The sequence below is a fragment of the Gossypium raimondii genome, chromosome 11 (genome assembly GCF_025698545.1).
Source record: "Gossypium raimondii isolate GPD5lz chromosome 11, ASM2569854v1, whole genome shotgun sequence".
In the NCBI taxonomy this organism is placed as follows: domain Eukaryota; kingdom Viridiplantae; phylum Streptophyta; class Magnoliopsida; order Malvales; family Malvaceae; genus Gossypium; species Gossypium raimondii.
Genome location: NC_068575.1, coordinates 45,336,565 through 45,359,194, shown reverse-complemented (window position 1 = coordinate 45,359,194; position 22,630 = coordinate 45,336,565). Strand labels below are relative to the sequence as shown.

At 33.0% G+C, this 22,630-nt stretch overlaps 2 pseudogenes; one reads left to right on the top strand and one right to left on the bottom strand.

Moving 5' to 3' along the window:
- The first annotated feature begins 394 nt into the window (after positions 1-394).
- Positions 395-2,570, top strand: LOC128034817 (lariat debranching enzyme-like; annotated as a pseudogene).
- Positions 2,571-10,798: 8,228 nt separating this feature from the next.
- LOC105801023 (lariat debranching enzyme-like) lies at positions 10,799-12,977 on the bottom strand (annotated as a pseudogene).
- Between the last annotated feature and the right edge of the window lie 9,653 nt (positions 12,978-22,630).

Here is a 22,630-nt window from a genome sequence, read left to right as displayed (position 1 = left end):
TAACAACAATATAATCAATTATTTTTAAAAAAATATCTCATTTTTCTCCTCTTTTTCTCTCTTTTTCTCTTCTTTTCCGCGCCAACTCTTCTTCTTCTTTTTTTCTTTTGATTTTTCTCTCTTCAGCTGGACAGAGGTCGTATTTATAATACGAGTGGTGCCGCCAATGACATTGGCACCATTGGTGCCGCCAATGGTTTTGGCACCTTTGGTGCCGCCAATTACATTGGCGTGACCAGTTAATTGTCACATCGATCTGATTTTTTTGCAGTTTTTTGCAGTTTTTTTGATATATTTTGGTAAATAAATTTTTTTATATATTTTGGTAAATAAAAAAGTTATAATATTTTGGTAAATTTTTATTTTTTATAATATTCTTGTAAAAACCCGTTAAATGTGTAAATATATACAAATTTAAGTAATGATTAAAATATTTTCTTCTACAAAGTAAATTATTTTATTATGATGATATTTTTATATATAAAATCAATAAAAAAACAAATAATAAGATTTTTAAAAGAATTACAAATCTCAGACTTTTAGTTTTCTTTTTTATAAATCATTTGTGTTTGCCTGTTCATCTCTGTTTTTTTTTTGTTTCAGATATATTTATTCATCACACGAAGCAAAGCAAAAGGGAAAGTAGAAGGGTTTTGAGGACAGTGAAGTCATTTTGGAAATACTATTCGGGTTACGAGGTTGCCGCAGTTCTTACCATTTTTATCGGTGGAAATCATGAAGCTTCCAATTATTTATGGGAATTGTAAGTCAGCCCCTTTTCTTCATATGTTCTAGCTTGGGGATTTTGATTCTTTTATGAAATGGCCTTGAATTTTACCCTCTGCAATTGAAATGTGTGAACTTTAGGTATTATGGGGGATGGGCAGCACCTAATATATACTTAGTGGGGTTTGCTGGGGTTGTGAAGTTTGGCAATATTTGTATCGATGGACTTTTCGAATTTACAATGCGTAATTATTGTTAAGGTTGGGGTTGAAGTTTTTTACTTGTCTATTTTGTGTTCTTTTAATGGTGATTGTTTATTTCATCGCAAGCGAGTGTCAAATATGTTATACTGATTCTTACTTAGGGTGAAGAGCCAAAGCTTTGAAACTGAAATGAATTAGCTTTTCCTTGAGCAAGACACCATGAAAGGCCACCTTATAATGACAATACTATGGGAACTGGTAAATTGACAGAAACCGATTGATATTCACAATACTATAAGGACATCATGTCTGGAGTATGATGTTCACAAGCTCATGTACCTAGAAGAACCGATTGATATTTTCCTTTCACACGATTGGCCGCTCGGTATCACTGGTTATAGGAACTAGCAACAACTTGTTCGCTACAAAAAAACCTTTCAAAGATGAGGTAATTATATTCGATTGGTAGAAATGCATATATGTGACAGAATGAAAATCTTCATATCAAGCGTATTCAGTTTTCTTGTTGACCATTCCTAGTTGCTTGTTGGTTGAAACATATTTCCTAGATCCAGCAAGGAATTCATGGAAGCAAGCCAGCTGCTCGAAAAACTCAAACCATCAAATCGATTTTCATCTCACTTGCACAGCAAATTCACCACTCTTGTTGAACATGAAGAGGGTGGTCGAGTGACAAAATTTCTTGCACTCGATAATTGCCTTCCAAGGCGCAAGTTCTTGTAGGTATCTATCATATGTTCTGACATTTCATTTAGGTTCTTTCTTTTGGTTTTTGCTGGAAGCTAATAAATGAATTCTGGCTTTCTCTGATCTTTTAGATTGTTGATATTGAATCTAATCCAGGACCTTATGAGGCTCAGTACGAAGAAGAATGGCTAGCAATAACACGTAAATTGAACTCTCTTTCCTTTGACCTTCAGACATGGAGACTTTGGGTGTATGTATATATGACATTTTTGTTTTGACCATGCCACTCATCTCGCTCTCTCTCTTTTGGGTGGGGTAGACTAATGTTTTATTTGAAAATGTTCAATTTTCTATTTTTTCAAGTACTATTACTCTACAAGAATTAGTGAGCCGACAACTAGTTTTCTAATATGTAGGAGAACACAGCTCGACATGCAAGTTTGTTGTCAATGGTTTAAGAGCAGGATGGAAGACTGAAGAGCCAAACCATGTACCTTTTTTTATTTAAGAAACTCACTATATATGTTTTCATATTCATGCCACTTATCACAATCATGATTAGGCATCTCGATATTACTATCACAGTCGTTACAAAACACTATCCTTCATTTTTTTTCTTCTTTTAGCCCAATCAATTGTTGGTTAGCGAATGCATTCTTTTTTATTTAGATTTGCTACTAGAATAATCATAACTTTTACAAATTTTTTTTGCTCAATTTCCTTTTTAATTATTAAAATTTCTCACCTTGTGTAGGTTCTCCTCATAATCTTCAGACTGTATCTTTCTTGGAACTGCTAGATCGTCCTTATGTTCTTGATACTCTTGGGATACTCCTGATTCATTGCCTCAAAAGGGTAAAGAGTTTTCTATTTACCTTGTCCCACTCAGTTTTGATGATGTTACAGCGTCTGGCATGTGATAGACATATTTAGGATTATTCCAGTTCAGGAAAAGCCCTTTTTAATCCGTTAAACTAATGAATGGGGGGCTTTAAACAAAGCCAACAATTGTTTTGGGTTTACCTATTTATTTTAAATATATAACACAGAACACACTCAGATAAATATAATATATTACAAAGCTGATTTTGTCTTTTGCCTTTATGCGTTTATTTTCAGTGAGTTTGTAACACCCCTTCCCCGTATTCGACACCAGGATAAGGTACGATGCATTACCAGAATACATACACTTGTAAACGATTTAACCGAAGTTATAAAATTTCATCTAAATTAAAACTTTCAAAATTATTAACATGCTTCTAAAACTTTTCACAATACATTCTCAAAATATTATAATCATAATAATTAGGGCCTACGAGACCCGATGCATACTCATACAATTCAATGCTTCATTTTCATTTCATTCAATGCGCAATTTCTCATGCTCTCAATTTAAATCATATCACTAGCACTTTCCATTTAATTCAAGTACAATTCAATGTCATTAAGTTCAACACTAATACGTATTTATCATTTAACTCAACGTTTATCGATTATACCATTCATTAACACATTACTAAGTTCTCCTGTCAACCACAATCATTGGTGGGTCCCCTTGTACAAACTCACTACCACTTATCCATTTACTATAATTCTTTTGGGCCAATTTGTCACTTACCATCCTTAATCAAATTAGGGAACGGTTACGAAAAATTGAGTACTTCACTTCCACTTTGCCATAGTATAACTATGGTCTTGCGTACGATCACTTATCACTTGTCCCTGATCAGATAAGTATAGCTAAGCTACCACTTATCACTTGCCATTTGTCACTGATCAGATAAGTGTAGCTGAAGCTATCACTTATCACTTGCCACTTGTCACTAATCAGATAAGTGTAGCTAGGCTACCACTTATCACTTGTCACTTGTCACTGATCAGATAAGTGTAGCTAAAGCTACCACTTATCACTTGTCACTTGTCACTGATCAGAAGTACTCAAATCCGGCGTTCCGCTCAATTTGATCATTTATTCGATTTTCGCATTTTTATTTTATTCTCATTTCAACAATAAATATATCTCAACATACATTATATAATTCATGAAATTAACATTTAATCATTAGATTTCAGCCATATGAACTTACTATTTCATTACCTTTCCACACCCGTTTCCTATGCATATTACAAACATATTTTCATTCAGGCACTTATTATTTCAATGCATAACTTTTAGGTTTAACGTGGCATAATCCAGCCACAACTTAGCCAAAGTCTAAGCATGTATACCCAATATCTTAGCCAAATAAACATATAGCATAAGCATTATAAGCATGGATGAACACAATATTTATTTTAAACTTAATAACATGTGTTAATTCAATACCCATTCATGACATTACTTCATGTCAAATTATATGCTAAATATACCATACACACGTACTATGAAACTTTATTTTCCCACATGAGCTCAAACCATGACCAATACTGCACAAAATATATGCATCATTTCTATTTCATCGTCTATCAATTATAATCGAGCGTATTACCAATTATACACAAATCATTCATATATTTTCCAATTTTTCCTCCTCCTCCTCTCCATTCCTCATCCTTAATGTGTATAACACACTTAAACAGCATTAACTATAATGTCACTATTCACTCACTTGTATATTCAAAGCTGTTTATTTGAGTCAGAGTCACTAAATTATTTTTATTCAGAGCTACAGAGCTCCAAATTAAGATCCGTTAATTTTTCCTGAAACTAGACTCATATATATTCTTGCCATAACATTTTTAGAATTTTTGGTTCAGCCAAATGGTACAGTTTATTCTTTAAAGTTTCCTCTGTTTCGTTGTCTGACAGTTCCGACCACTCTTCACTAAAAATGAATTATCTAATTGTACAGAATTCGGACGATATTTCCATTTGTTTCATTTGAAAATAGACTCATCAAGGATTCTAAGCATATAAATTCTAACTCATAATTATTTTTTTTACAATTTTTAATGATTTTCTAAATTCAGAACAGGGGAACTCGAAACTTAATTATATCTCATGATTTTCAATTCCATTACTTACACCATTTCTTCTATGAGAAACTAGACTCAATAAGCTTTAATTTTATATTTTATTCATCTTCTAATTCAAATCCCACAATTTTTGGTGATTTTTTAAAATTAGACCACTGCTGCTACCCAAAACTGTTTTTGTGTAAAATATTGATTACCAATTTGACCCTAAACTTTTAATAGATGACAATTTCATCCCTAGGCTTGGAAAATGAAATTCTTGTAATATAATCCTTGATTCAAGCCTAATAATTCTCATGCATATCAATAACAACCCATGGATTCCATGAAATTTCAGAAGTTTTCCACAATTTCAATACTTTTCAATTTAATCCCTAAAACATGAAATTTCAGGCTTTTTTTTCTTTCGTTGGGCCTGTTTTGTTTTTGAGTCTGTCTTTTAGTCAAGTTGATTTTATGTGTTTTTACATTTTAATAATAGCCTGGTACTTCTCTTCAAAAAAATCCTAAACCAACGTCAAGATATGTTAAGAATGGGATATACTCAATTTGGGATATCCATGGAATGGGATATCCCTATTAGAAATAATTGTGACAGGTAGCCCTGCCCAAACACATAAAAAATTGAACCGAGTAGTGATGATTTTGAACCAGCACGAGATATAAAAAGGATATCCGAGACAGGATATAACCAAGATATTTCGGGAGCAGAATAAGAACGAAAATCAAAAGGGGAAAACCCGGAATCTAACAACATTCATCATTAAAACCAAAAATCAATAGGCAAACAAAACTATTACTGCGAAAGAGAAATTGGAAAGAAACGTACCAAGCGCTCGTGCCAAGTCAATTTGCGGCGCTTTTTGATGTGGGGAGGAGCAGGCAATGAAGAGGGGAAAGCTATTTATCAAAAGATGATCATAAAATAAATAGCTAAAGATTTTGATTCATCACAGCCAGAAAACCTTGAGTTACTAAACTAAACTTAAGGAACGAAGTAAATGAAAAACTAAGTTAAAGAACTAAGAATTTATTGAGAAATCTCGGGAAACAAGCAAATCGGGAAAATCGAGAAGGATCAGAGGAAGATAGAAAAAGGAACCTTGATGATTCTTCGAGGGAGATTACTATTGGCAATTGGCAAGCTTCGATTGATGAATCAAAAAGGGAAATAAAAAATATATAATTAGGGTTTTGAGAATAGGGAGAGAGAGAAAATCCAGAATACAAAAAACAGAGGAAAGAAGAAATGACCCTTTCCCTTAACTTTGAGCCGATAATTTTTTTGGTTGATTTAAGTTTAATGATTTGTGTTGTTCATTAAAAAGCCTATTTGGTCAGATGATTAAATGTTAGACCAGATTTATCATGTAATATAACAACTAATTTAAAGTGACTGCAAAACAATTAATTAAAATGTTAACTTTACTGTTTTTTTTCTTTTTTGAAGAAAAAACTTCACAGGTTTCTATTGAATATTTTAATTTAATTTATATTTAATAGTTAATGTATTCATACTATATAAATTACATTATAAGATAATAAAATTAATCATATCATCTCAGAATGGGGATGAAGTTCAAGTTGCTTATTTCCTCTTGATTTTGTTCCTCTTGTTTTCCACTATACAAGCGCACATGTTTGGCAAATGCTTCAATTTGAGAGCTGATTTTCATGGTTTCTCTTTGCAAAAACTTATGGAAGTGCATGGAAATTATTTATCAGAAAGAGGTTTTTTTGGGTACTTGTATCTTTCGAAGTGCATACATTATTTTTTATTTCTACGTCAAATGTGTTATGGTCTAGCATTTTTCTGGAAAAGCTCCAATTTTGTTACAATTCATGGATGATGATGTGAAAGTTAGATTCAAGCTTGGTTGTTTTGATATCAACACATCCAGAATAGGAGCAATTATATTTATTTTTATGGTTTTGAACTATAAAGAGAAGTGGATACAATTGTCTATTTAAAAACAAGTGAATTAAATTTATTATTTATAATTTTTAAATTATATTGTATTATTTGATTGATTATTAGAGTTATCTACATATTAAATTGAATCAGACTTGATAAATAGATGATATTTTGTTGGACCTAACCTCGAGCTTTGAAATCTATTTATATATATATTAATTAAATAAAATTGGAGCTAATTCAATAAATTTTTCTTGCAAAAAGCTAAGACTCTTAACTATTAAAATGAAAATAGTTAACAGATTAATTCTTTTTGCATAAATAAAAACAATAAATTGGAAATTCAAAGTAGAGTGGGCACACTATTATTATTATTTGTTAATGAATATGTTCAAAAAAAATTGTTAAGGAAACCCCTCTGCCATTTTTCTTTCTTGGAAAGAGCAAAACAAGGTTTGGCCTTTGAAAAAGTTGCATACAATCTTTATGGATTGAAGATACAATCATTTCTTAAATATTACTATCATGATATGCTTAGACCCAAATAAAATTGAGCCTGTTTTTCTAGGCTTTTGTTTTCCTTTTGGCCTATTTGGTTTTTGGGTCTGTCTTTTAGTCTTGATGGTTTTATGTGTTTTTGCATTTTAATAACATCCTAATACTTTATTTCATACAAAAAACCCTAAACCAACGCGGAATATCCTTAGAATGGGATATCCCCAAACTGAGATATCCCTATTTGGGATATCTAAAATTGGGATATCCCTGAAATGGGATATTCCCACTTAGAATAAGTGTAACAGGTAGCCCGGTCCAGACGCATGAAAAATCTGAACCTGACAATAATAAACTGAATCGGGCAGTAAAAATGTTGAATCGGGACGAGATTTGAAGGGGATATCCCCAGAATAGCTTATACCGAGCCGGGACATGATAGGGATATTCGTCGAGCAGAATAAGAAGGAAAATAAAATAAAATAGGACAATTAAAAAAATCTGTAACGATTTCAAGCTAAGCCCAATAACCCCTTGCCCCAACAATATTCTGCCGAGCAAGAAATAAAAAGAAAGATCTGACAAAAACTCTGTAATAGCCCGATTTTCAGAAATGTCGAAAATAGTGGTACAAGATCACCAAATTCAGAAAATAAGCTCGTAAATTTTATTATTAATAATTACGAGCCAAATATGATTTTTAAGAGATTTTTGAATTAGTAATTTGTGTTTTATAAAAATTTATTAAGTCATGAAAATGAGGAAAAGAGGTATCGAGATCTCGATGTTATAAACTGAGCTGTAAATATTTTTATAAATATTTACGGAGTGTCAATATGGTAGTGTTAAATTCTCGTTAGAAAATTTTAATGTTTCGACAATTAATTAATTAAAAAGGACTAAACTGAAAAGATGCAAAACTTGCTAAAGTGATTAAATAGCTTAACAATTAAATAAGGAAGGACTAAAAGAGTAAATATACCAATTTATAAAAATCAAAGATTTTTATGTATTTAAGGACAAAATTGGAATTACAATAAAGTTTATGTGGCCAAATTTTATTTTAAGGATTTCAAGACCATTTCTTTTTGAAATTTCGGTGGGAAATAGCCATGGAGGAGGGTTTAGAGCTGGTCTTTCATATTTTAGCTTCAAGTAAGTTTAATTCTTGGTTTTTCCTTGAAATTTTTATATTTTTAGACTTTTACAATTAGGTCCAACTTAGTATTCTACTAGTTTCTCATTTTTTTGAAAGTTTTAGAAGATACCAATGACAAGGTCATATTATTTATGTTATTTTATAATGAAATTGAGATGTTAATGGATGTTTAAAGGAGTTTTATAAAGAATTTTGGATGAAAACATGTTTTAGGGATTAAATTGAAAAGTATTGAAATTGTGGAAAACTTCTGAAATTTCATGGAATCCATGGGTTGTTATTGATATGCATGAGAATTATTAGGCTTGAATCAAGGATTATATTACAAGAATTTCATTTTCCAAGCCTAGGGATGAAATTGTCATCTATTAAAAGTTTAGGGTCAAATTGGTAATCAATATTTTACACAAAAACAGTTTTGGGTAGCAGCAGTGGTCTAATTTTAAAAAATCACCAAAAATTGTGGGATTTGAATTAGAAGATGAATAAAATATAAAATTAAAGCTTATTGAGTCTAGTTTCTCATAGAAGAAATGGTGTAAGTAATGGAATTGAAAATCATGAGATATAATTAAGTTTTGAGTTCCCTGCTCAATTTAGAAAATCATTAAAATTGTAAAAAAATAATTATGAGTTAGAATTTATATGCTTAGAATCCTTGATGAGTCTATTTTCAAATGAAACAAATGGAAATATCGTCCAATTCGTACAATTAGATAATTCATTTTAGTGAAGAGTGGTCGAATGTCGGACAACGAAACAGAGGAAACTTTAAAGAATAAACTATACCATTTGGCTGAACCAAAATTCTAAAAATTTTATGGCAAGAATATATATGAGTCTAGTTTCAGGAAAAATTAACGGATCTTAATTTGGAGCTCTGTAGCTCTGAATAAAAATAATTTAGTGACTCTGACTCAAATAAACAGCTTTGAATATACAAGTGAGTGAATAGTGACATTATAGTTAATGCTGTTTAAGTGTGTTATACACATTAAGGATGAGGAATGGAGAGGAGGAGGAGGAAAAATTGGAAAATATATGAATGATTTGTGTATAATTGGTAATACGCTCGATTATAATTGATAGACGATGAAATAGAAATGATGCATATATTTTGTGCAAGATTGGTCATGGTTTGAGCTCATGTGGGAAAATAAAGTTTCATAGTACGTGTGTATGGTATATTTAGCATATAATTTGACATGAAGTAATGTCATGAATGGGTATTGAATTAACACATGTTATTAAGTTTAAAATAAATATTGTGTTCATCCATGCTTATAATGCTTATGCTATATGTTTATTTGGCTAAGATATTGGGTATACATGCTTAGACTTTGGCTAAGTTGTGGCTGGATTATGCCACGTTAAACCTAAAAGTTATGCATTGAAATAATAAGTGCCTGAATGAAAATATGTTTGTAATATGCATAGGAAACGGGTGTGGAAAGGTAATGAAATAGTAAGTTCATATGGCTGAAATCTAATGATTAAATGTTAATTTCATGAATTATATAATGTATGTTGAGATATATTTATTGTTGAAATGAGAATAAAATAAAAATACGAAAATCGAATAAATGATCAAATTGAGCGGAACGCCGGATTTGAGTACTTCTGATCAGTGACAAGTGACAAGTGATAAGTGGTAGCTTTAGCTACACTTATCGATCGATGACAAGTGACAAGTGATAAGTGGTAGCCTAGCTACACTTATCGATTAGTGACAAGTGGCAAGTGATAAGTGATAGCTTCAGCTACACTTATCTGATCAGTGACAAATGGCAAGTGATAAGTGGTAGCTTAGCTATACTTATCTGATCAGGGACAAGTGATAAGTGATCGTACGCAAGACCATAGTTATACTATGGCAAAGTGGAAGTGAAGTACTCAATTTTTCGTAACTGCTCCCTAATTTGATTAAGGATGGTAAGTGACAAATTGGCCCAAAAGAATTATAGTAAATGGATAAGTGGTAGTGAGTTTGTACAAGGGGACCCACCAATGATTGTGGTTGACGGAGAACTTAGTAATGTGTTAATGAATGGTATAATCGATAAACGTTGAGTTAAATGATAAATACGTATTAGTGTTGAACTTAATGACATTGAATTGTACTTGAATTAAATGGAAAGTGCTAGTGATATGATTTAAATTGAGAGCATGAGAAATTGCGCATTGAATGAAATGAAAATGAAGCATTGAATTGTATGAGTATGCATCGGGTCTCGTAGGCCCTAATTATTATGATTATAATATTTTGAGAATGTATTGTGAAAAGTTTTAGAAGCATGTTAATAATTTTGAAAGTTTTAATTTAGATGAAATTTTATAACTCGGTTAAATACGTTTACAAGTGTATGTATTCTGGTAATGCATCGTACCTTATTCTGGTGTCGAATACGGGGAAGGGGTGTTACAAACTCACTGAAAATAAACACATAAAGGCAAAAGACAAAATCAGCTTTGTAATATATTATATTTATCTGAGTGTGTTCTGTGTTATATATTTAAAATAAATAGGTAAACCCAAAACAATTGTTGGCTTTGTTTAAAGCCCCCCATTCATTAGTTTAACGGATTAAAAAGGGCTTTTCCTGAACTGGAATAATCCTAAATATGCCTATCACATGCCAGACGCTGTAACATCATCAAAACTGAGTGGGACAAGGTAAATAGAAAACTCTTTACCCTTTTGAGGCAATGAATCAGGAGTATCCCAAGAGTATCAAGAACATAAGGACGATCTAGCAGTTCCAAGAAAGATACAGTCTGAAGATTATGAGGAGAACCTACACAAGGTGAGAAATTTTAATAATTAAAAAGGAAATTGAGCAAAAAAAATTTGTAAAAGTTATGATTATTCTAGTAGCAAATCTAAATAAAAAAGAATGCATTCGCTAACCAACAATTGATTGGGCTAAAAGAAGAAAAAAAATGAAGGATAGTGTTTTGTAACGACTGTGATAGTAATATCGAGATGCCTAATCATGATTGTGATAAGTGGCATGAATATGCAAACATATATGGTGAGTTTCTTAAATAAAAAAAGGTACATGGTTTGGCTCTTCAGTCTTCCATCCTGCTCTTAAACCATTGACAACAAACTTGCATGTCGAGCTGTGTTCTCCTACATATTAGAAAACTAGTTGTCGGCTCACTAATTCTTGTAGAGTAATAGTACTTGAAAAAATAGAAAATTGAACATTTTCAAATAAAACATTAGTCCACCCCACCCAAAAGAGAGAGAGCGAGATGAGTGGCATGGTCAAAACAAAAATGTCATATATACATACACCCAAAGTCTCCATGTCTGAAGGTCAAAGGAAAGAGAGTTCAATTTACGTGTTATTGCTAGCCATTCTTCTTCGTACTGAGCCTCATAAGGTCCTGGATTAGATTCAATATCAACAATCTAAAAGATCAGAGAAAGCCAGAATTCATTTATTAGCTTCCAGCAAAAACCAAAAGAAAGAACCTAAATGAAATGTCAGAACATATGATAGATACCTACAAGAACTTGCGCCTTGGAAGGCAATTATCGAGTGCAAGAAATTTTGTCACTCGACCACCCTCTTCATGTTCAATAAGAGTGGTGAATTTGCTGTGCAAGTGAGATGAAAACCGATTTGATGGTTTGAGTTTTTCGAGCAGCTGGCTTGCTTCCATAAATTCCTTGCTGGATCTAGGAAATATGTTTCAACCAACAAGCAACTAGGAATGGTCAACAAGAAAACTGAATACGCTTGATATGAAGATTTTCATTCTGTCACATATATGCATTTCCACCAATCGAATATAATTACCTCATCTTTGAAAGGTTTTTTTGTAGCGAACAAGTTGTTGCCAGTTCCTATAACCAGTGATACCGAGCGGCCAATCGTGTGAAAGGAAAATATCAATCGGTTCTTCTAGGTGCATGAGCTTGTGAACATCATACTCCAGACATGATGTCCTTATAGTATTGTGAATATCAATCGGTTTCTGTCAATTTACCAGTTCCCATAGTATTGTCATTATAAGGTGGCCTTTCATGGTGTCTTGCTCAAGGAAAAGCTAATTCATTTCAGTTTCAAAGCTTTGGCTCTTCACCCTAAGTAAGAATCAGTATAACATATTTGACACTCGCTTGCAGTAAATAAACAATCACCATTAAAAGAACACAAAATAGACAAGTAAAAAAACTTCAACCCCAACCTCAACAATAATTACGCGCATTGTAAATTCTGAAAAGTCCACTGATACAAATATTGCCAAACTTCACAACCCCAGCAAACCCCACTAAGTATATATTAGGTGCTGCCCATCCCCCATAATACCTAAAGTTCACACATTTCAATTGCAGAGGGTAAAATTCAAGGCCATTTCATAAAAGAATCAAAATCCCCAAGCTAGAACATATGAAGAAAAGGGGCTGACTTACAATTCCCATAAATAATTGGAAGCTTCATGATTTCCACCGATAAAAATGGTAAGAATCGGCAACCTCAGAACTTAGAATAGTATTTCCAAAATGACTTCACTCTCCTCAAAACCCTTCTACTTTCCCTTTTGCTTTGCTTCGTGTGATGAATAAATATATCTGAAACAAAACAAAAACAGAGATGAACAGGCAAACACAAATGATTTATAAAGAAGAAAACTAAAAGTCTGAGATTTGTAATTCTTTTAAAAATCTTATTATTTGTTTTTTTATTGATTTTATATATAAAAATATCATCATAATAAAATAATTTACTTTGTAGAAGAAAATAATTTTAATTATTACTTAAATTTGTATATATTTACACATTTAACGGGTTTTTTACAAGAATATTATAAAAAAATAAAAATTTACCAAAATATTATAACTTTTTTTATTTACCAAAATATATAAAAAAATTTATTTACCAAAATATATCAAAAAAACTGCAAAAAACTGCAAAAAAATCAGATCGATGTGACAATTAACTGGTCACGCCAATATAATTGGCGGCACCAATGGTGCCAAAACCATTGGCGGCACCAATGGTGCCATACTAATTGGCGGCACCACTCGTATTATAAATACGACCTCTGTCCAGCTGAAGAGAGAAAAATCAAAAGAAAAAAAAGAAGAAGAAGAGTTGGCGCGGAAAAGAAGAGAAAAAGAGAGAAAAAGAGGAGAAAAAGGAGGTATTTTTTTAAAATAATTGATTATATTGTTGTCATTATTTTGTATATTTTGTAATATTTTTTGTTTTAGTTTAGTTATTAAGATTAATAAAACTCAAAATAATAGTATTAGTTAGTATTATTATTATTATTGTTGTTGTTGTTGTTGTTGTTGTTGTTAGTATTAAGATGTTATTAATGTATTAAGATGTAACTTAGTAATATTATTGTTAGCGAAAACTAGTATTATTATTATGGTTACTTACTATTTTATTTACTGAAAATAAACTAGTTAGTAAAAACTAGTATTATTATTATAGTTAGTTAGTTAGTTATTATTTTTAGTAAAATTAATAATTTTAGTGTGTATTATTTTGAGTATAAAATTATTAATATTATTTTGAGTATAAAATTAATAATTTTAGTGTGTATTATTTTGAGTATAAAATTATTAATATTATTTTGAGTATAAAATTAATAATTTTAGTGTGTATTATTTTGTGTATTATTTTGAGTATAATTTTTTTAAGTAATTGATTCTTGTTAGAGATTTTTATGAGATTTTGTTTTTTTTTATTTGACAGATTAAATATTAAAGATGGATGCTAAGTTTCTTGTATGTGTTTATTTCGATGGAGTCATATTGACAACAAGTATTGGATGTGTATTTGAATGTCGGCAACAAATAGCAATGAGATTTAATAGAAATGTACCGTTCGATGAAATGAAGGCAAGGATTAATGCGAAAATCCATAGACGTTGTGGGAGAAGGATATCAAAAATTTTCTACAAGTTTCCAGTTTCGACAAATCCGGTCAAATTCGTCGAAATGGAACTTGTAGACGACGAAGACGTGGAGACAATGGTCGATCTCTACTGTGGGAATGAGAGTGAGAAGAATGCACCGATTCACTTATTTCCTGAGTTAGTCGGTATGGAGCAAAATGCATCTGATGAAGAAGACGGGGCTGAAGAACCGCGGATGGTGGCTCCAATATCATACGTTGATAGTGAATCAACTATGGGTGGGATTGGTATCGACCTGAATATTACAGCCGATGTTGACATGGTTGGTGGTGAAGAAAAAGGTGCCGGCAAAGAAGAAGGTGGTGGTGATAATTGGGATGAAGAGGTTGATAGTGACGCTGATCTCGATGTGGACGATGTACCTGATGATATTGATGCTGAAGATGTCAACAACGATGAAGGCATTAACGTTTCTTCAGTCGGGGAGCGGATGGCGTGTTGATACACAATAATCTGGGCCATACATGTCGCTCATAGACCCGACGCACATGTATCGAGTTTCCGGAGTACCCTGAAATAGTTCATTCTCACGGGCTGGCCGTAACATCTGATGATGATGAGTTATTCATAGGCCAGAGATTCAGCTGTAAAGAAGAGTGCGTATATGCCATTAAACGGTACAACATGAAGATATCGGTGGATTATAAAGTCTCCGTCTCTACTCCGACAATATATGTTGGGGAGTGTTGGAAGGCAGCGGAAGGCTGCAATTGGCGGGTACGAGCTGCATTCATTAGAAGTTCTCAGATGTGGGAGGTACGAAAATTTGTTGGTCCTCATATATGCACATCAACACGTATGACAGAAGATCATGGAAAACTTGATTCGAAAACTATTTGTACGTGTATCATGCCAATGGTGAAGGATATGCCGACCATTAGAGTTTCGGTACTCATTGCGGAAATGCAAGCACGATTCCAGTATCGAGTCTCATATCGGATGGTATGGGTAGCTAAACAGATGGTGATGGAGCAACTGTATGGGGATTATGATTCGTCGTATAACGAGCTTCAAGGTTGGATAGCTGCTATTCGGGAGTACATACCGGGGACTGTGATTGAGTTGCAGACAAGTCCATATTACGGCCCGGATGAGCAGTTACAGCCGGCAAAAAAGATTTTCCTTCGGATGTTCTGGACGTTCGATCCATGTGTGCGGGCATTTCCCCACTGCAAGCCACTTGTGCAGGTGGATGGGACCTGATTGTATGGAAAATATACACAGATACTGCTTCTTGCAGTTGCTCAAGACGGTAACAGAAACGTGCTCCCGATAGCATTTGCTATCGTAGATAAAGAGAACATGGAGTCTTGGGAATTCTTTCTCACAAATCTGCTAAGGTATGTTATTAGGAACGATAACATTTGCATCATCTCCGATAGAGGGAAGGGTTTAATTGTAGCTATTAGGCGTTCCGGTGTGCCATGGAGATCCGTTTACTGCATTCGTCACATTGCGTCAAACTTCCATAAAGATTACAAGAATGCAGACTGGAAGAGACAAGTCGTGGCAATGGGTAAATGATAACCTTATCTTTTCAATCTAAGTTGTAATGTTTGATGTTATCGACTTACTAGAACTTATTTTTCGTTAATACGTATGCAGCGTACGAGTTAGAGCCACATATTTTCTGGCAAAAAATGAATCGACTTGAGAGTGACATGGAGGGGCAGACAAACACATCTTTCCGGCAATGGTTGCGCACAATGGAGCCGTTGCAGTGGGCTCAAAGTTTTGACGAGGGCTTTCGTTATGGCCACATGACCATAAACTTAGTCAAGGGGATCAACGCTGTCTTGTTGAAAACACGTCATCTTCCGATTGCATCGGTATTTTCTGCTACTTTCTACAGGTTGGCTACGTTGATGCCAAGAATGGGGGCAGCAAGTCGACCAGATTCAGGCGGGACATGTGTTAGGCGGGACATGTGAGGGATGCAATGGTCATAAACCGTCGGTTGGTGAGTAATGCGTGCCAAAAACGGCATCCGATAAAGCGCCCATGACTGTAGCAGTATGAGGCATCTGCCGATGTCTTTAACTTGCGGCTCTGTCGCTCGACAAAGTTCCTGGTACAGCGTCGCTAGAACGGCAGAACCCTAGCTGTACGATCTAGCAGTGGAGAAATCAGCTAGCAGGGGCAAGTATGAAAAATGCACACTGTCGCCGTTTGCATCAGGCATGAGTATCGCCTATCATATGCATGATGTACGCCGGCGGTATACATCATTTCGCCTTCACTGGCGATCGCTGATAATCCACATATTTTGGCTTTTAGCCATGTAAATTTTATGCCGGAAAAATATTTATCACCATCCTCTGGTGACTCTCCTAGGAGTTGATAGCAAACTGCAGCCGGATCGGTGAATGAAGATACTCCGTTCACGGACTCCGTCAATTGGGAGCCCAAGCTGCACTGCAACATCCTCCAAGGTCACCGTGCACTCCCCGCACGGAAAATGGAAAGTATGGGTCTTCGGACGCCACCGCTCCACTAGCGCAGATAATAAATCAAACCACAAGTCGGAGGACCGGATCAATGCTACTGACCCAAATCCGGCTAGCTCCAGGTACGGCATAAATCGTGCATCCGGAGCTATCTTTAAAGCACTGACACGGCCCCTTAATACTCGGAACGAGTCTTGATAGTGTAAAATTAGAGAAAAAATATTACGATAACATAATTTATTTGTATATACTGCGTATATCGTTTTTAAATAAATAGAACTCCTGATTAACAAATAATAAATCATACCGCGTTATTAGCCGCACCAGATATGTGTCTAATATCGGTTCGTATCAATCGAGCCATTGCGATGCTTGCAAGTTGAAAAAAAAAGTTAGTAAATAAATCTTACTTCGGCCATTTATTCGTATTTTTTTCTTCGCATGTTATTACTTTAAAAAATATTATAATTTCTAATTTTATAATTTTACATTATTTCAAAGGCATAATGTTTGAAATTTATTACTCTAGTGTGTTATTTAAATTAATTTGGTGTAAAAAATAACCCTTACCCTCGCCCTTTACTCGTATTATTTTCTCGATTTTATTACTTTAAATGAAATTATATTATTCTCATATTTTATTATTTTATATTATTTCAGTACATTTTCTTTGAAATATTTTGTATTAATTATTTTGAATTTTATAAAAGTTAGTAATACACTCTTACTTCGCCATTTGTTCGTATTTTTTCTCCGCATTTTATTACTTTAAAAATATTATAAACTTAGTCTTTTATAATTTTACATTATTTCAAAGCATCATGTTTGAAATTTATTAATTTAGTGTGTTAAAGGGAATAAAAGAAAATAATAAATATGCAGGATTAAAAGGTAATTAGCCACATATTTGTGCCGCCTTTTTTCCCTCCATCATCCTTTTTTTTCCTCTATTATTTTGGTAAATAAAGAAAAAGTTTATAAAATTTTGGTATTTTTTTTTGTAATATTTTCCTAAAAAGCCATAATAAACCCTTTCCCCTGCCCTTTGGTCGTATTATTATTTTTTCGATTTTTATTACTTTCAATAAAACTATATTATTTTCGTATTTTATAATTTTATATTATTTCAGTACATTTTGTTTCAATTATTTGTATAAATTATATTATTGATGTTTTTAAAAAAGTAATACACTCTTACTTGCCATTTCTTCGTATTTTTTATCCGTATTTTATTTTTTTAAAATATCATAATTTTTATTTTATAATTTTACATTAGTTCAATTTATTATGTTTGAAATCTATTACATGTGCATTTTCACATTTTTCCGCATTTTATTATTTTCGATAAATATACAATTTCCGTTTTTCTTTTCGTATTTTATGTTTTCTTAAACTTACTTCTTTGTCATTTTACTTTTAATGCTATTTTCCTAAAATTTTAATTTCAAATTCCTAAATAAATTTCATAAAAAAATCCTAATCAACATACAATGTACATACCATTATTTTTCTTTCTAAACATATTTCATAAAATATATATGCTAAATAAAATAATAAAATAACTATAATGAAATAACATAAATTTTAAATACACAAATATTACAAAAAAATTAAATTTATAAATAAAATTACCTTTTTTTCTTTTTTTCCTTCCTTCCCTCTTCTTCTTCTTTTTTTCTCTTCTCCTTTCCTTTTCTTTCCTTCTTTCTTTCTTTTTTCTTCTCTTTTCCTTCTCTTCTTCTTCTTTCTTTCTTTTTTTCTCTTCTCCTTTCCCTTTCTTTCCTTCTTTTTCTTTCTTCCCTCTCCTTTCTTCCTTTCTTTCTCTCTTTCTTTCTTTCTTTCCCTCTCCTTCTGCCCCCCCACCACCGACCCCCCCTATTACTAACTGGTGCCGCCAATGATATTGGCACCATTGGTGCCGCCAATGGTTTTGGCACCTTTGGTGCCGCCAATCCCATTGGCGTGACCAGTTAATTGTCACATCGATCTAATTTTTTTTGCAGGTTTTTTTTTGGTTTTTTTATATATTTTGGTAAATAAATTTTTTTATATATTTTGGTAAATAAAAAAAAGTTATAATATTTTGGTAAATTTTTATTTTTATTATAATATTCTTGTAAAAAACCCCACATTTAACTTTTCAACTAAAATTGTGGAGTCTTGGAGATGATGACATGATCAATGTATTTGGTTTTGAGAATACGAGATATGAAAAAGCTAATTTAGTATTACAAGAGCTTTAAAATTTATTTAAAATGTCAACTAGAAATCAATGTACTTGTACCACATTTACTTTGCTATGGAACATTGTGAATTTGAGGAATGAGTTGGATCAGAAAACAGGGATGCCTGAATGATTGAATGTAATCATGAATGCTTGTTCAGGCCATGGAAGAAACGGTGTTTTCTCCTCTTAGAATTTCTCCCAGAACCTTTTGAGACAACATAAGGTAAAAAAATGTACCTGCAATACACATCAGAACATCTCAGGAGGAGGAAATCTTCATGTTTATAATTTACATGTCGCCAGCTGGTAGACATTATAGCCCTAGTAATTGTAAATGAGAACCAAATTTCTAGATCAATTTTAAGTTGAGATTCCTCTTAACAATATTTATAAAAACCTACTCGGGATGATGGATTCCCATAATTCATTAGCATATGAATCTTGTTTAAGTTGATATTTGCAAGGTTAATGGATGTTAAGGCCCCAAGGTGAGATCATAAGCAGGAAACGAGCAATGAATGATCATAACAAAATAAAATAAAAAAACCATTTGCAGAAAAGTGAAGGGGCCAAATACAACACCTGAGAATTAGTTCGAACACCAAAATCGTGAAGTGCAGCGTCATCATCAATGAGCTTCTCATTATGGTCTGCTAGGCAGAAATTAGCCCAAACGTGCCTCCTATAACCACAAACAAAGTAAACATTAAAAGAAAAAAATTTAATCTTTAGTGAGCATAACCTTCGATCGGGGTATCCCTCTACCGGAATAACACCAAACCAGCAGGGGAACCAAACCGATTCAGACAACATAATTTCCTGGACAGTAATGTAAAACATCCTGAACCGGAGTCTAAAGTTAACCAAACCAGCCTATAACATTAGCCCAATTCGAGACCCAAACAAAAGCATAACATAAGCCGAAATCAATGCGTGACACAGACAAAAAATCAAGCCCTATCAATAACTTGCAATGCAAAAAATAAAAAAAAATTAATACAAGAAGTTAGACCCCAACATGATCCACATTTTCTCTAAAGCTGAAAACCGAAATTTCTGACAAAAATCCACTGCAAATTCAAGTAAAGGATAATAGATCAGAAACTAAAAAACAGAGATGAAAAAAAGAGACAAAGTTAGGGAATTTCAAAAAACACACAAAATAGAAACAGAAGAGAAAACTTAGAATTTCTCTACCTTGGGATAGTAGACGAGAAACAAACAGAAACCCCAACATTATTTTGCGAAGAAATAAAATAAAAAAATATAAAGCAAGATAGATACAATATCCGCAAAGCGAAACAGACAATTCAAAAACAAAAAACATATAGTTCCTGTTGACACCATTTTTTGTAAAAGGGGGTCGACTTGGCTTTTAAAGATGAAAACGAAAATGGAAGTCGTCACCAATCCTTTTTTGTTGATGAAGTGTGATCGGATCACCTCGAAAAGTGGTTGTTTTTAATAAACGATTTGATTTTATTAAAACAACAATTTTGGTCCACGAAATTTAGAAAAATAGGTTCGGGAGTTGGTTACGTACGAGGAAGGATCAGCATCCTCGCAACGCCCAAAATTGGTATCTAGTTGATTAATTAGCGTCTTAGTGTCTAAGATTGAAAACTTTGAAGAGTTTTTTTTTAAAAAAAATACAATCCTAAAGATTTTCGAATTAGATGGGTGGAAATTTAAGATTCTCTTGTTCCGAAAGAATATCACATCTAGCACGTTAGGATACGATACTTTAGACCCTCGAAACTAAGATCACCTTATGGTTTCCAAAAGCCGTACTTTGAAGTTTTAAGAGGATATTTGGCTATTTGGTCAAATGAGAAATCGAAACCCAGCACATTAGGGCACGCTTTCTCGAATTTCCAAATGCAAAATATTGCATTTATTATTTTTAGAGAAATCCTCATATCGAGAAAATAACGTGTCATATCCAATACGTTAGAACACAACGTATTGAATTCCCGATAATGAGCTTTTATTTATGTTTTTTTTGATTAAAGAGCATTCTCGATTATTTAGATTCAACGAAGAAAATTAAAACCCAATACGTTAGGGCTCAATCCTCTCGAAGATCCCAAATACTGAGTATTGCCTTTATTTTTCAAAATTTTCTCTTTTTTACGAATTTGGGTAAAAATTAATGTAATATTAAAACAATGTGTGAGTAAAGGGGTACATTGATGAATGACGACAATATGAAAATACGAGTAAACAAATCATAACTCGCATGATAGCAATAATCGCGCTATGTACGTTACTTCAATGCTAACTAATAATCAAAACGAATGAACTAAAATAACATAACAACAATTTTGAGTAAATAATAAAGATTTAAAATGAATAATGCGAAATATGCAAAATTAACAATGCACAATTTAACATAACTAAAACATATAATAGTTTGCAATAAACAATTTGAAACAATTTAAAACATTGCACAAAACAGTTTAAAGGAAATGATATAAAATCTAAAATAAATAATACATGTAAAACATTTAATAAAATAACATAGAAAGCAATTTAAATAAGTAACATATGCAACAACTTAAAGTAGCCAATATCAAACATTTTAATATGAATAATAAAATGAAACGAAATAAATAAAATATAAAAAGGGAATCATAAATATAAAAAATTAAATGAAGTAATATTTGTAAAAGGTTAGAATTAGAGGTTAAGGATTAAATAAGGTTAGAATTAGAGGTTAAGGATTAAATTAAAATCTGAATAAAATTCGGGGCTTTAAAATTGCAAATAAAGTGAAAAGCAGCTCAGGTTGGAATGAAACGCGCTCCATGAACGAGGGACCGGTCTTGCAATATTTCTCTGCCTCAAAACGCGGCGTTCAACGCGGATTAAAATGTAATCTAAAATAAAACATTGGGCCAAAATGAAAGAAACAAAATGACCGATTGCATCTCAGAGCAAAAGGGGAAGGACCCCTAGCGAAAATAACCCAATTAACGCGAAAACAAGCGGGTCTGTGGGTTGCTAGATCGGGTTGCGGGTCGGAGGTCCAAAAACGGTGCCGTTTTGGCGCTGGTGGCCCTAATCCGAAACAGTACCATTTTGTGCCCTTACTTAAGCAATTTTTTTTAAATAAAATCTCATTTCTGTGATTTTCTAAAAAAAAGAAAAAACAAACCCTCATTTCCTCTCAAACCCTTCCCCATGTCCGGCTACTTGAGCCGTCGTCCGCGTAGTCGTGGTCAACGACCGGCACCGCATGAGGGCGTCTCCGATCAACGCGTTAAAGCGCGTTCAAAGACCAAAACCATAGAAGAGGAAAACAAGGAGAGAAGAAGAAAAAACTTTGGGCCCCTCCCTAAACCCGCATCCGACAACGGCAGAGGACCGATAACGACGACGGATTCAAGGGCCGATCCAGGTGTATTTATTTCTCCTTTTCTTTTCTTTTATTAATGTTGTGTTTCCTTTTTTTAAATCAGATTTGTAAAGAAAATGCAAAAAAAAATATGATGAATAGATAGATCAAAAAAGAAAAAGGGCATTAACCTACTGTATTCTTTTATTTCTGATATGTTTTTAGTATCCAAACCTATACAAAGAAAAAGCTTTTGGCTTTTATAGCCAAATTACAAACGTTTAATCTCCATTTCATTTGTCGTTTCCTATTTGTTTTTCTGCTTTTGTCTTTTTGCATGTTGTTTTTTTCTATTTAGTCTTTTCTGTTGCTTGTTATTCTTTGTTTGCAGGTGTCAGGAGGCCGATGGTCAGTGATAGGTGAGTAACAACGTACGTGAGGAGTGGAAGAGGTGGTAGAATTTGCGGCGCTGGGCATTGGGCAGAGGCGTGCGA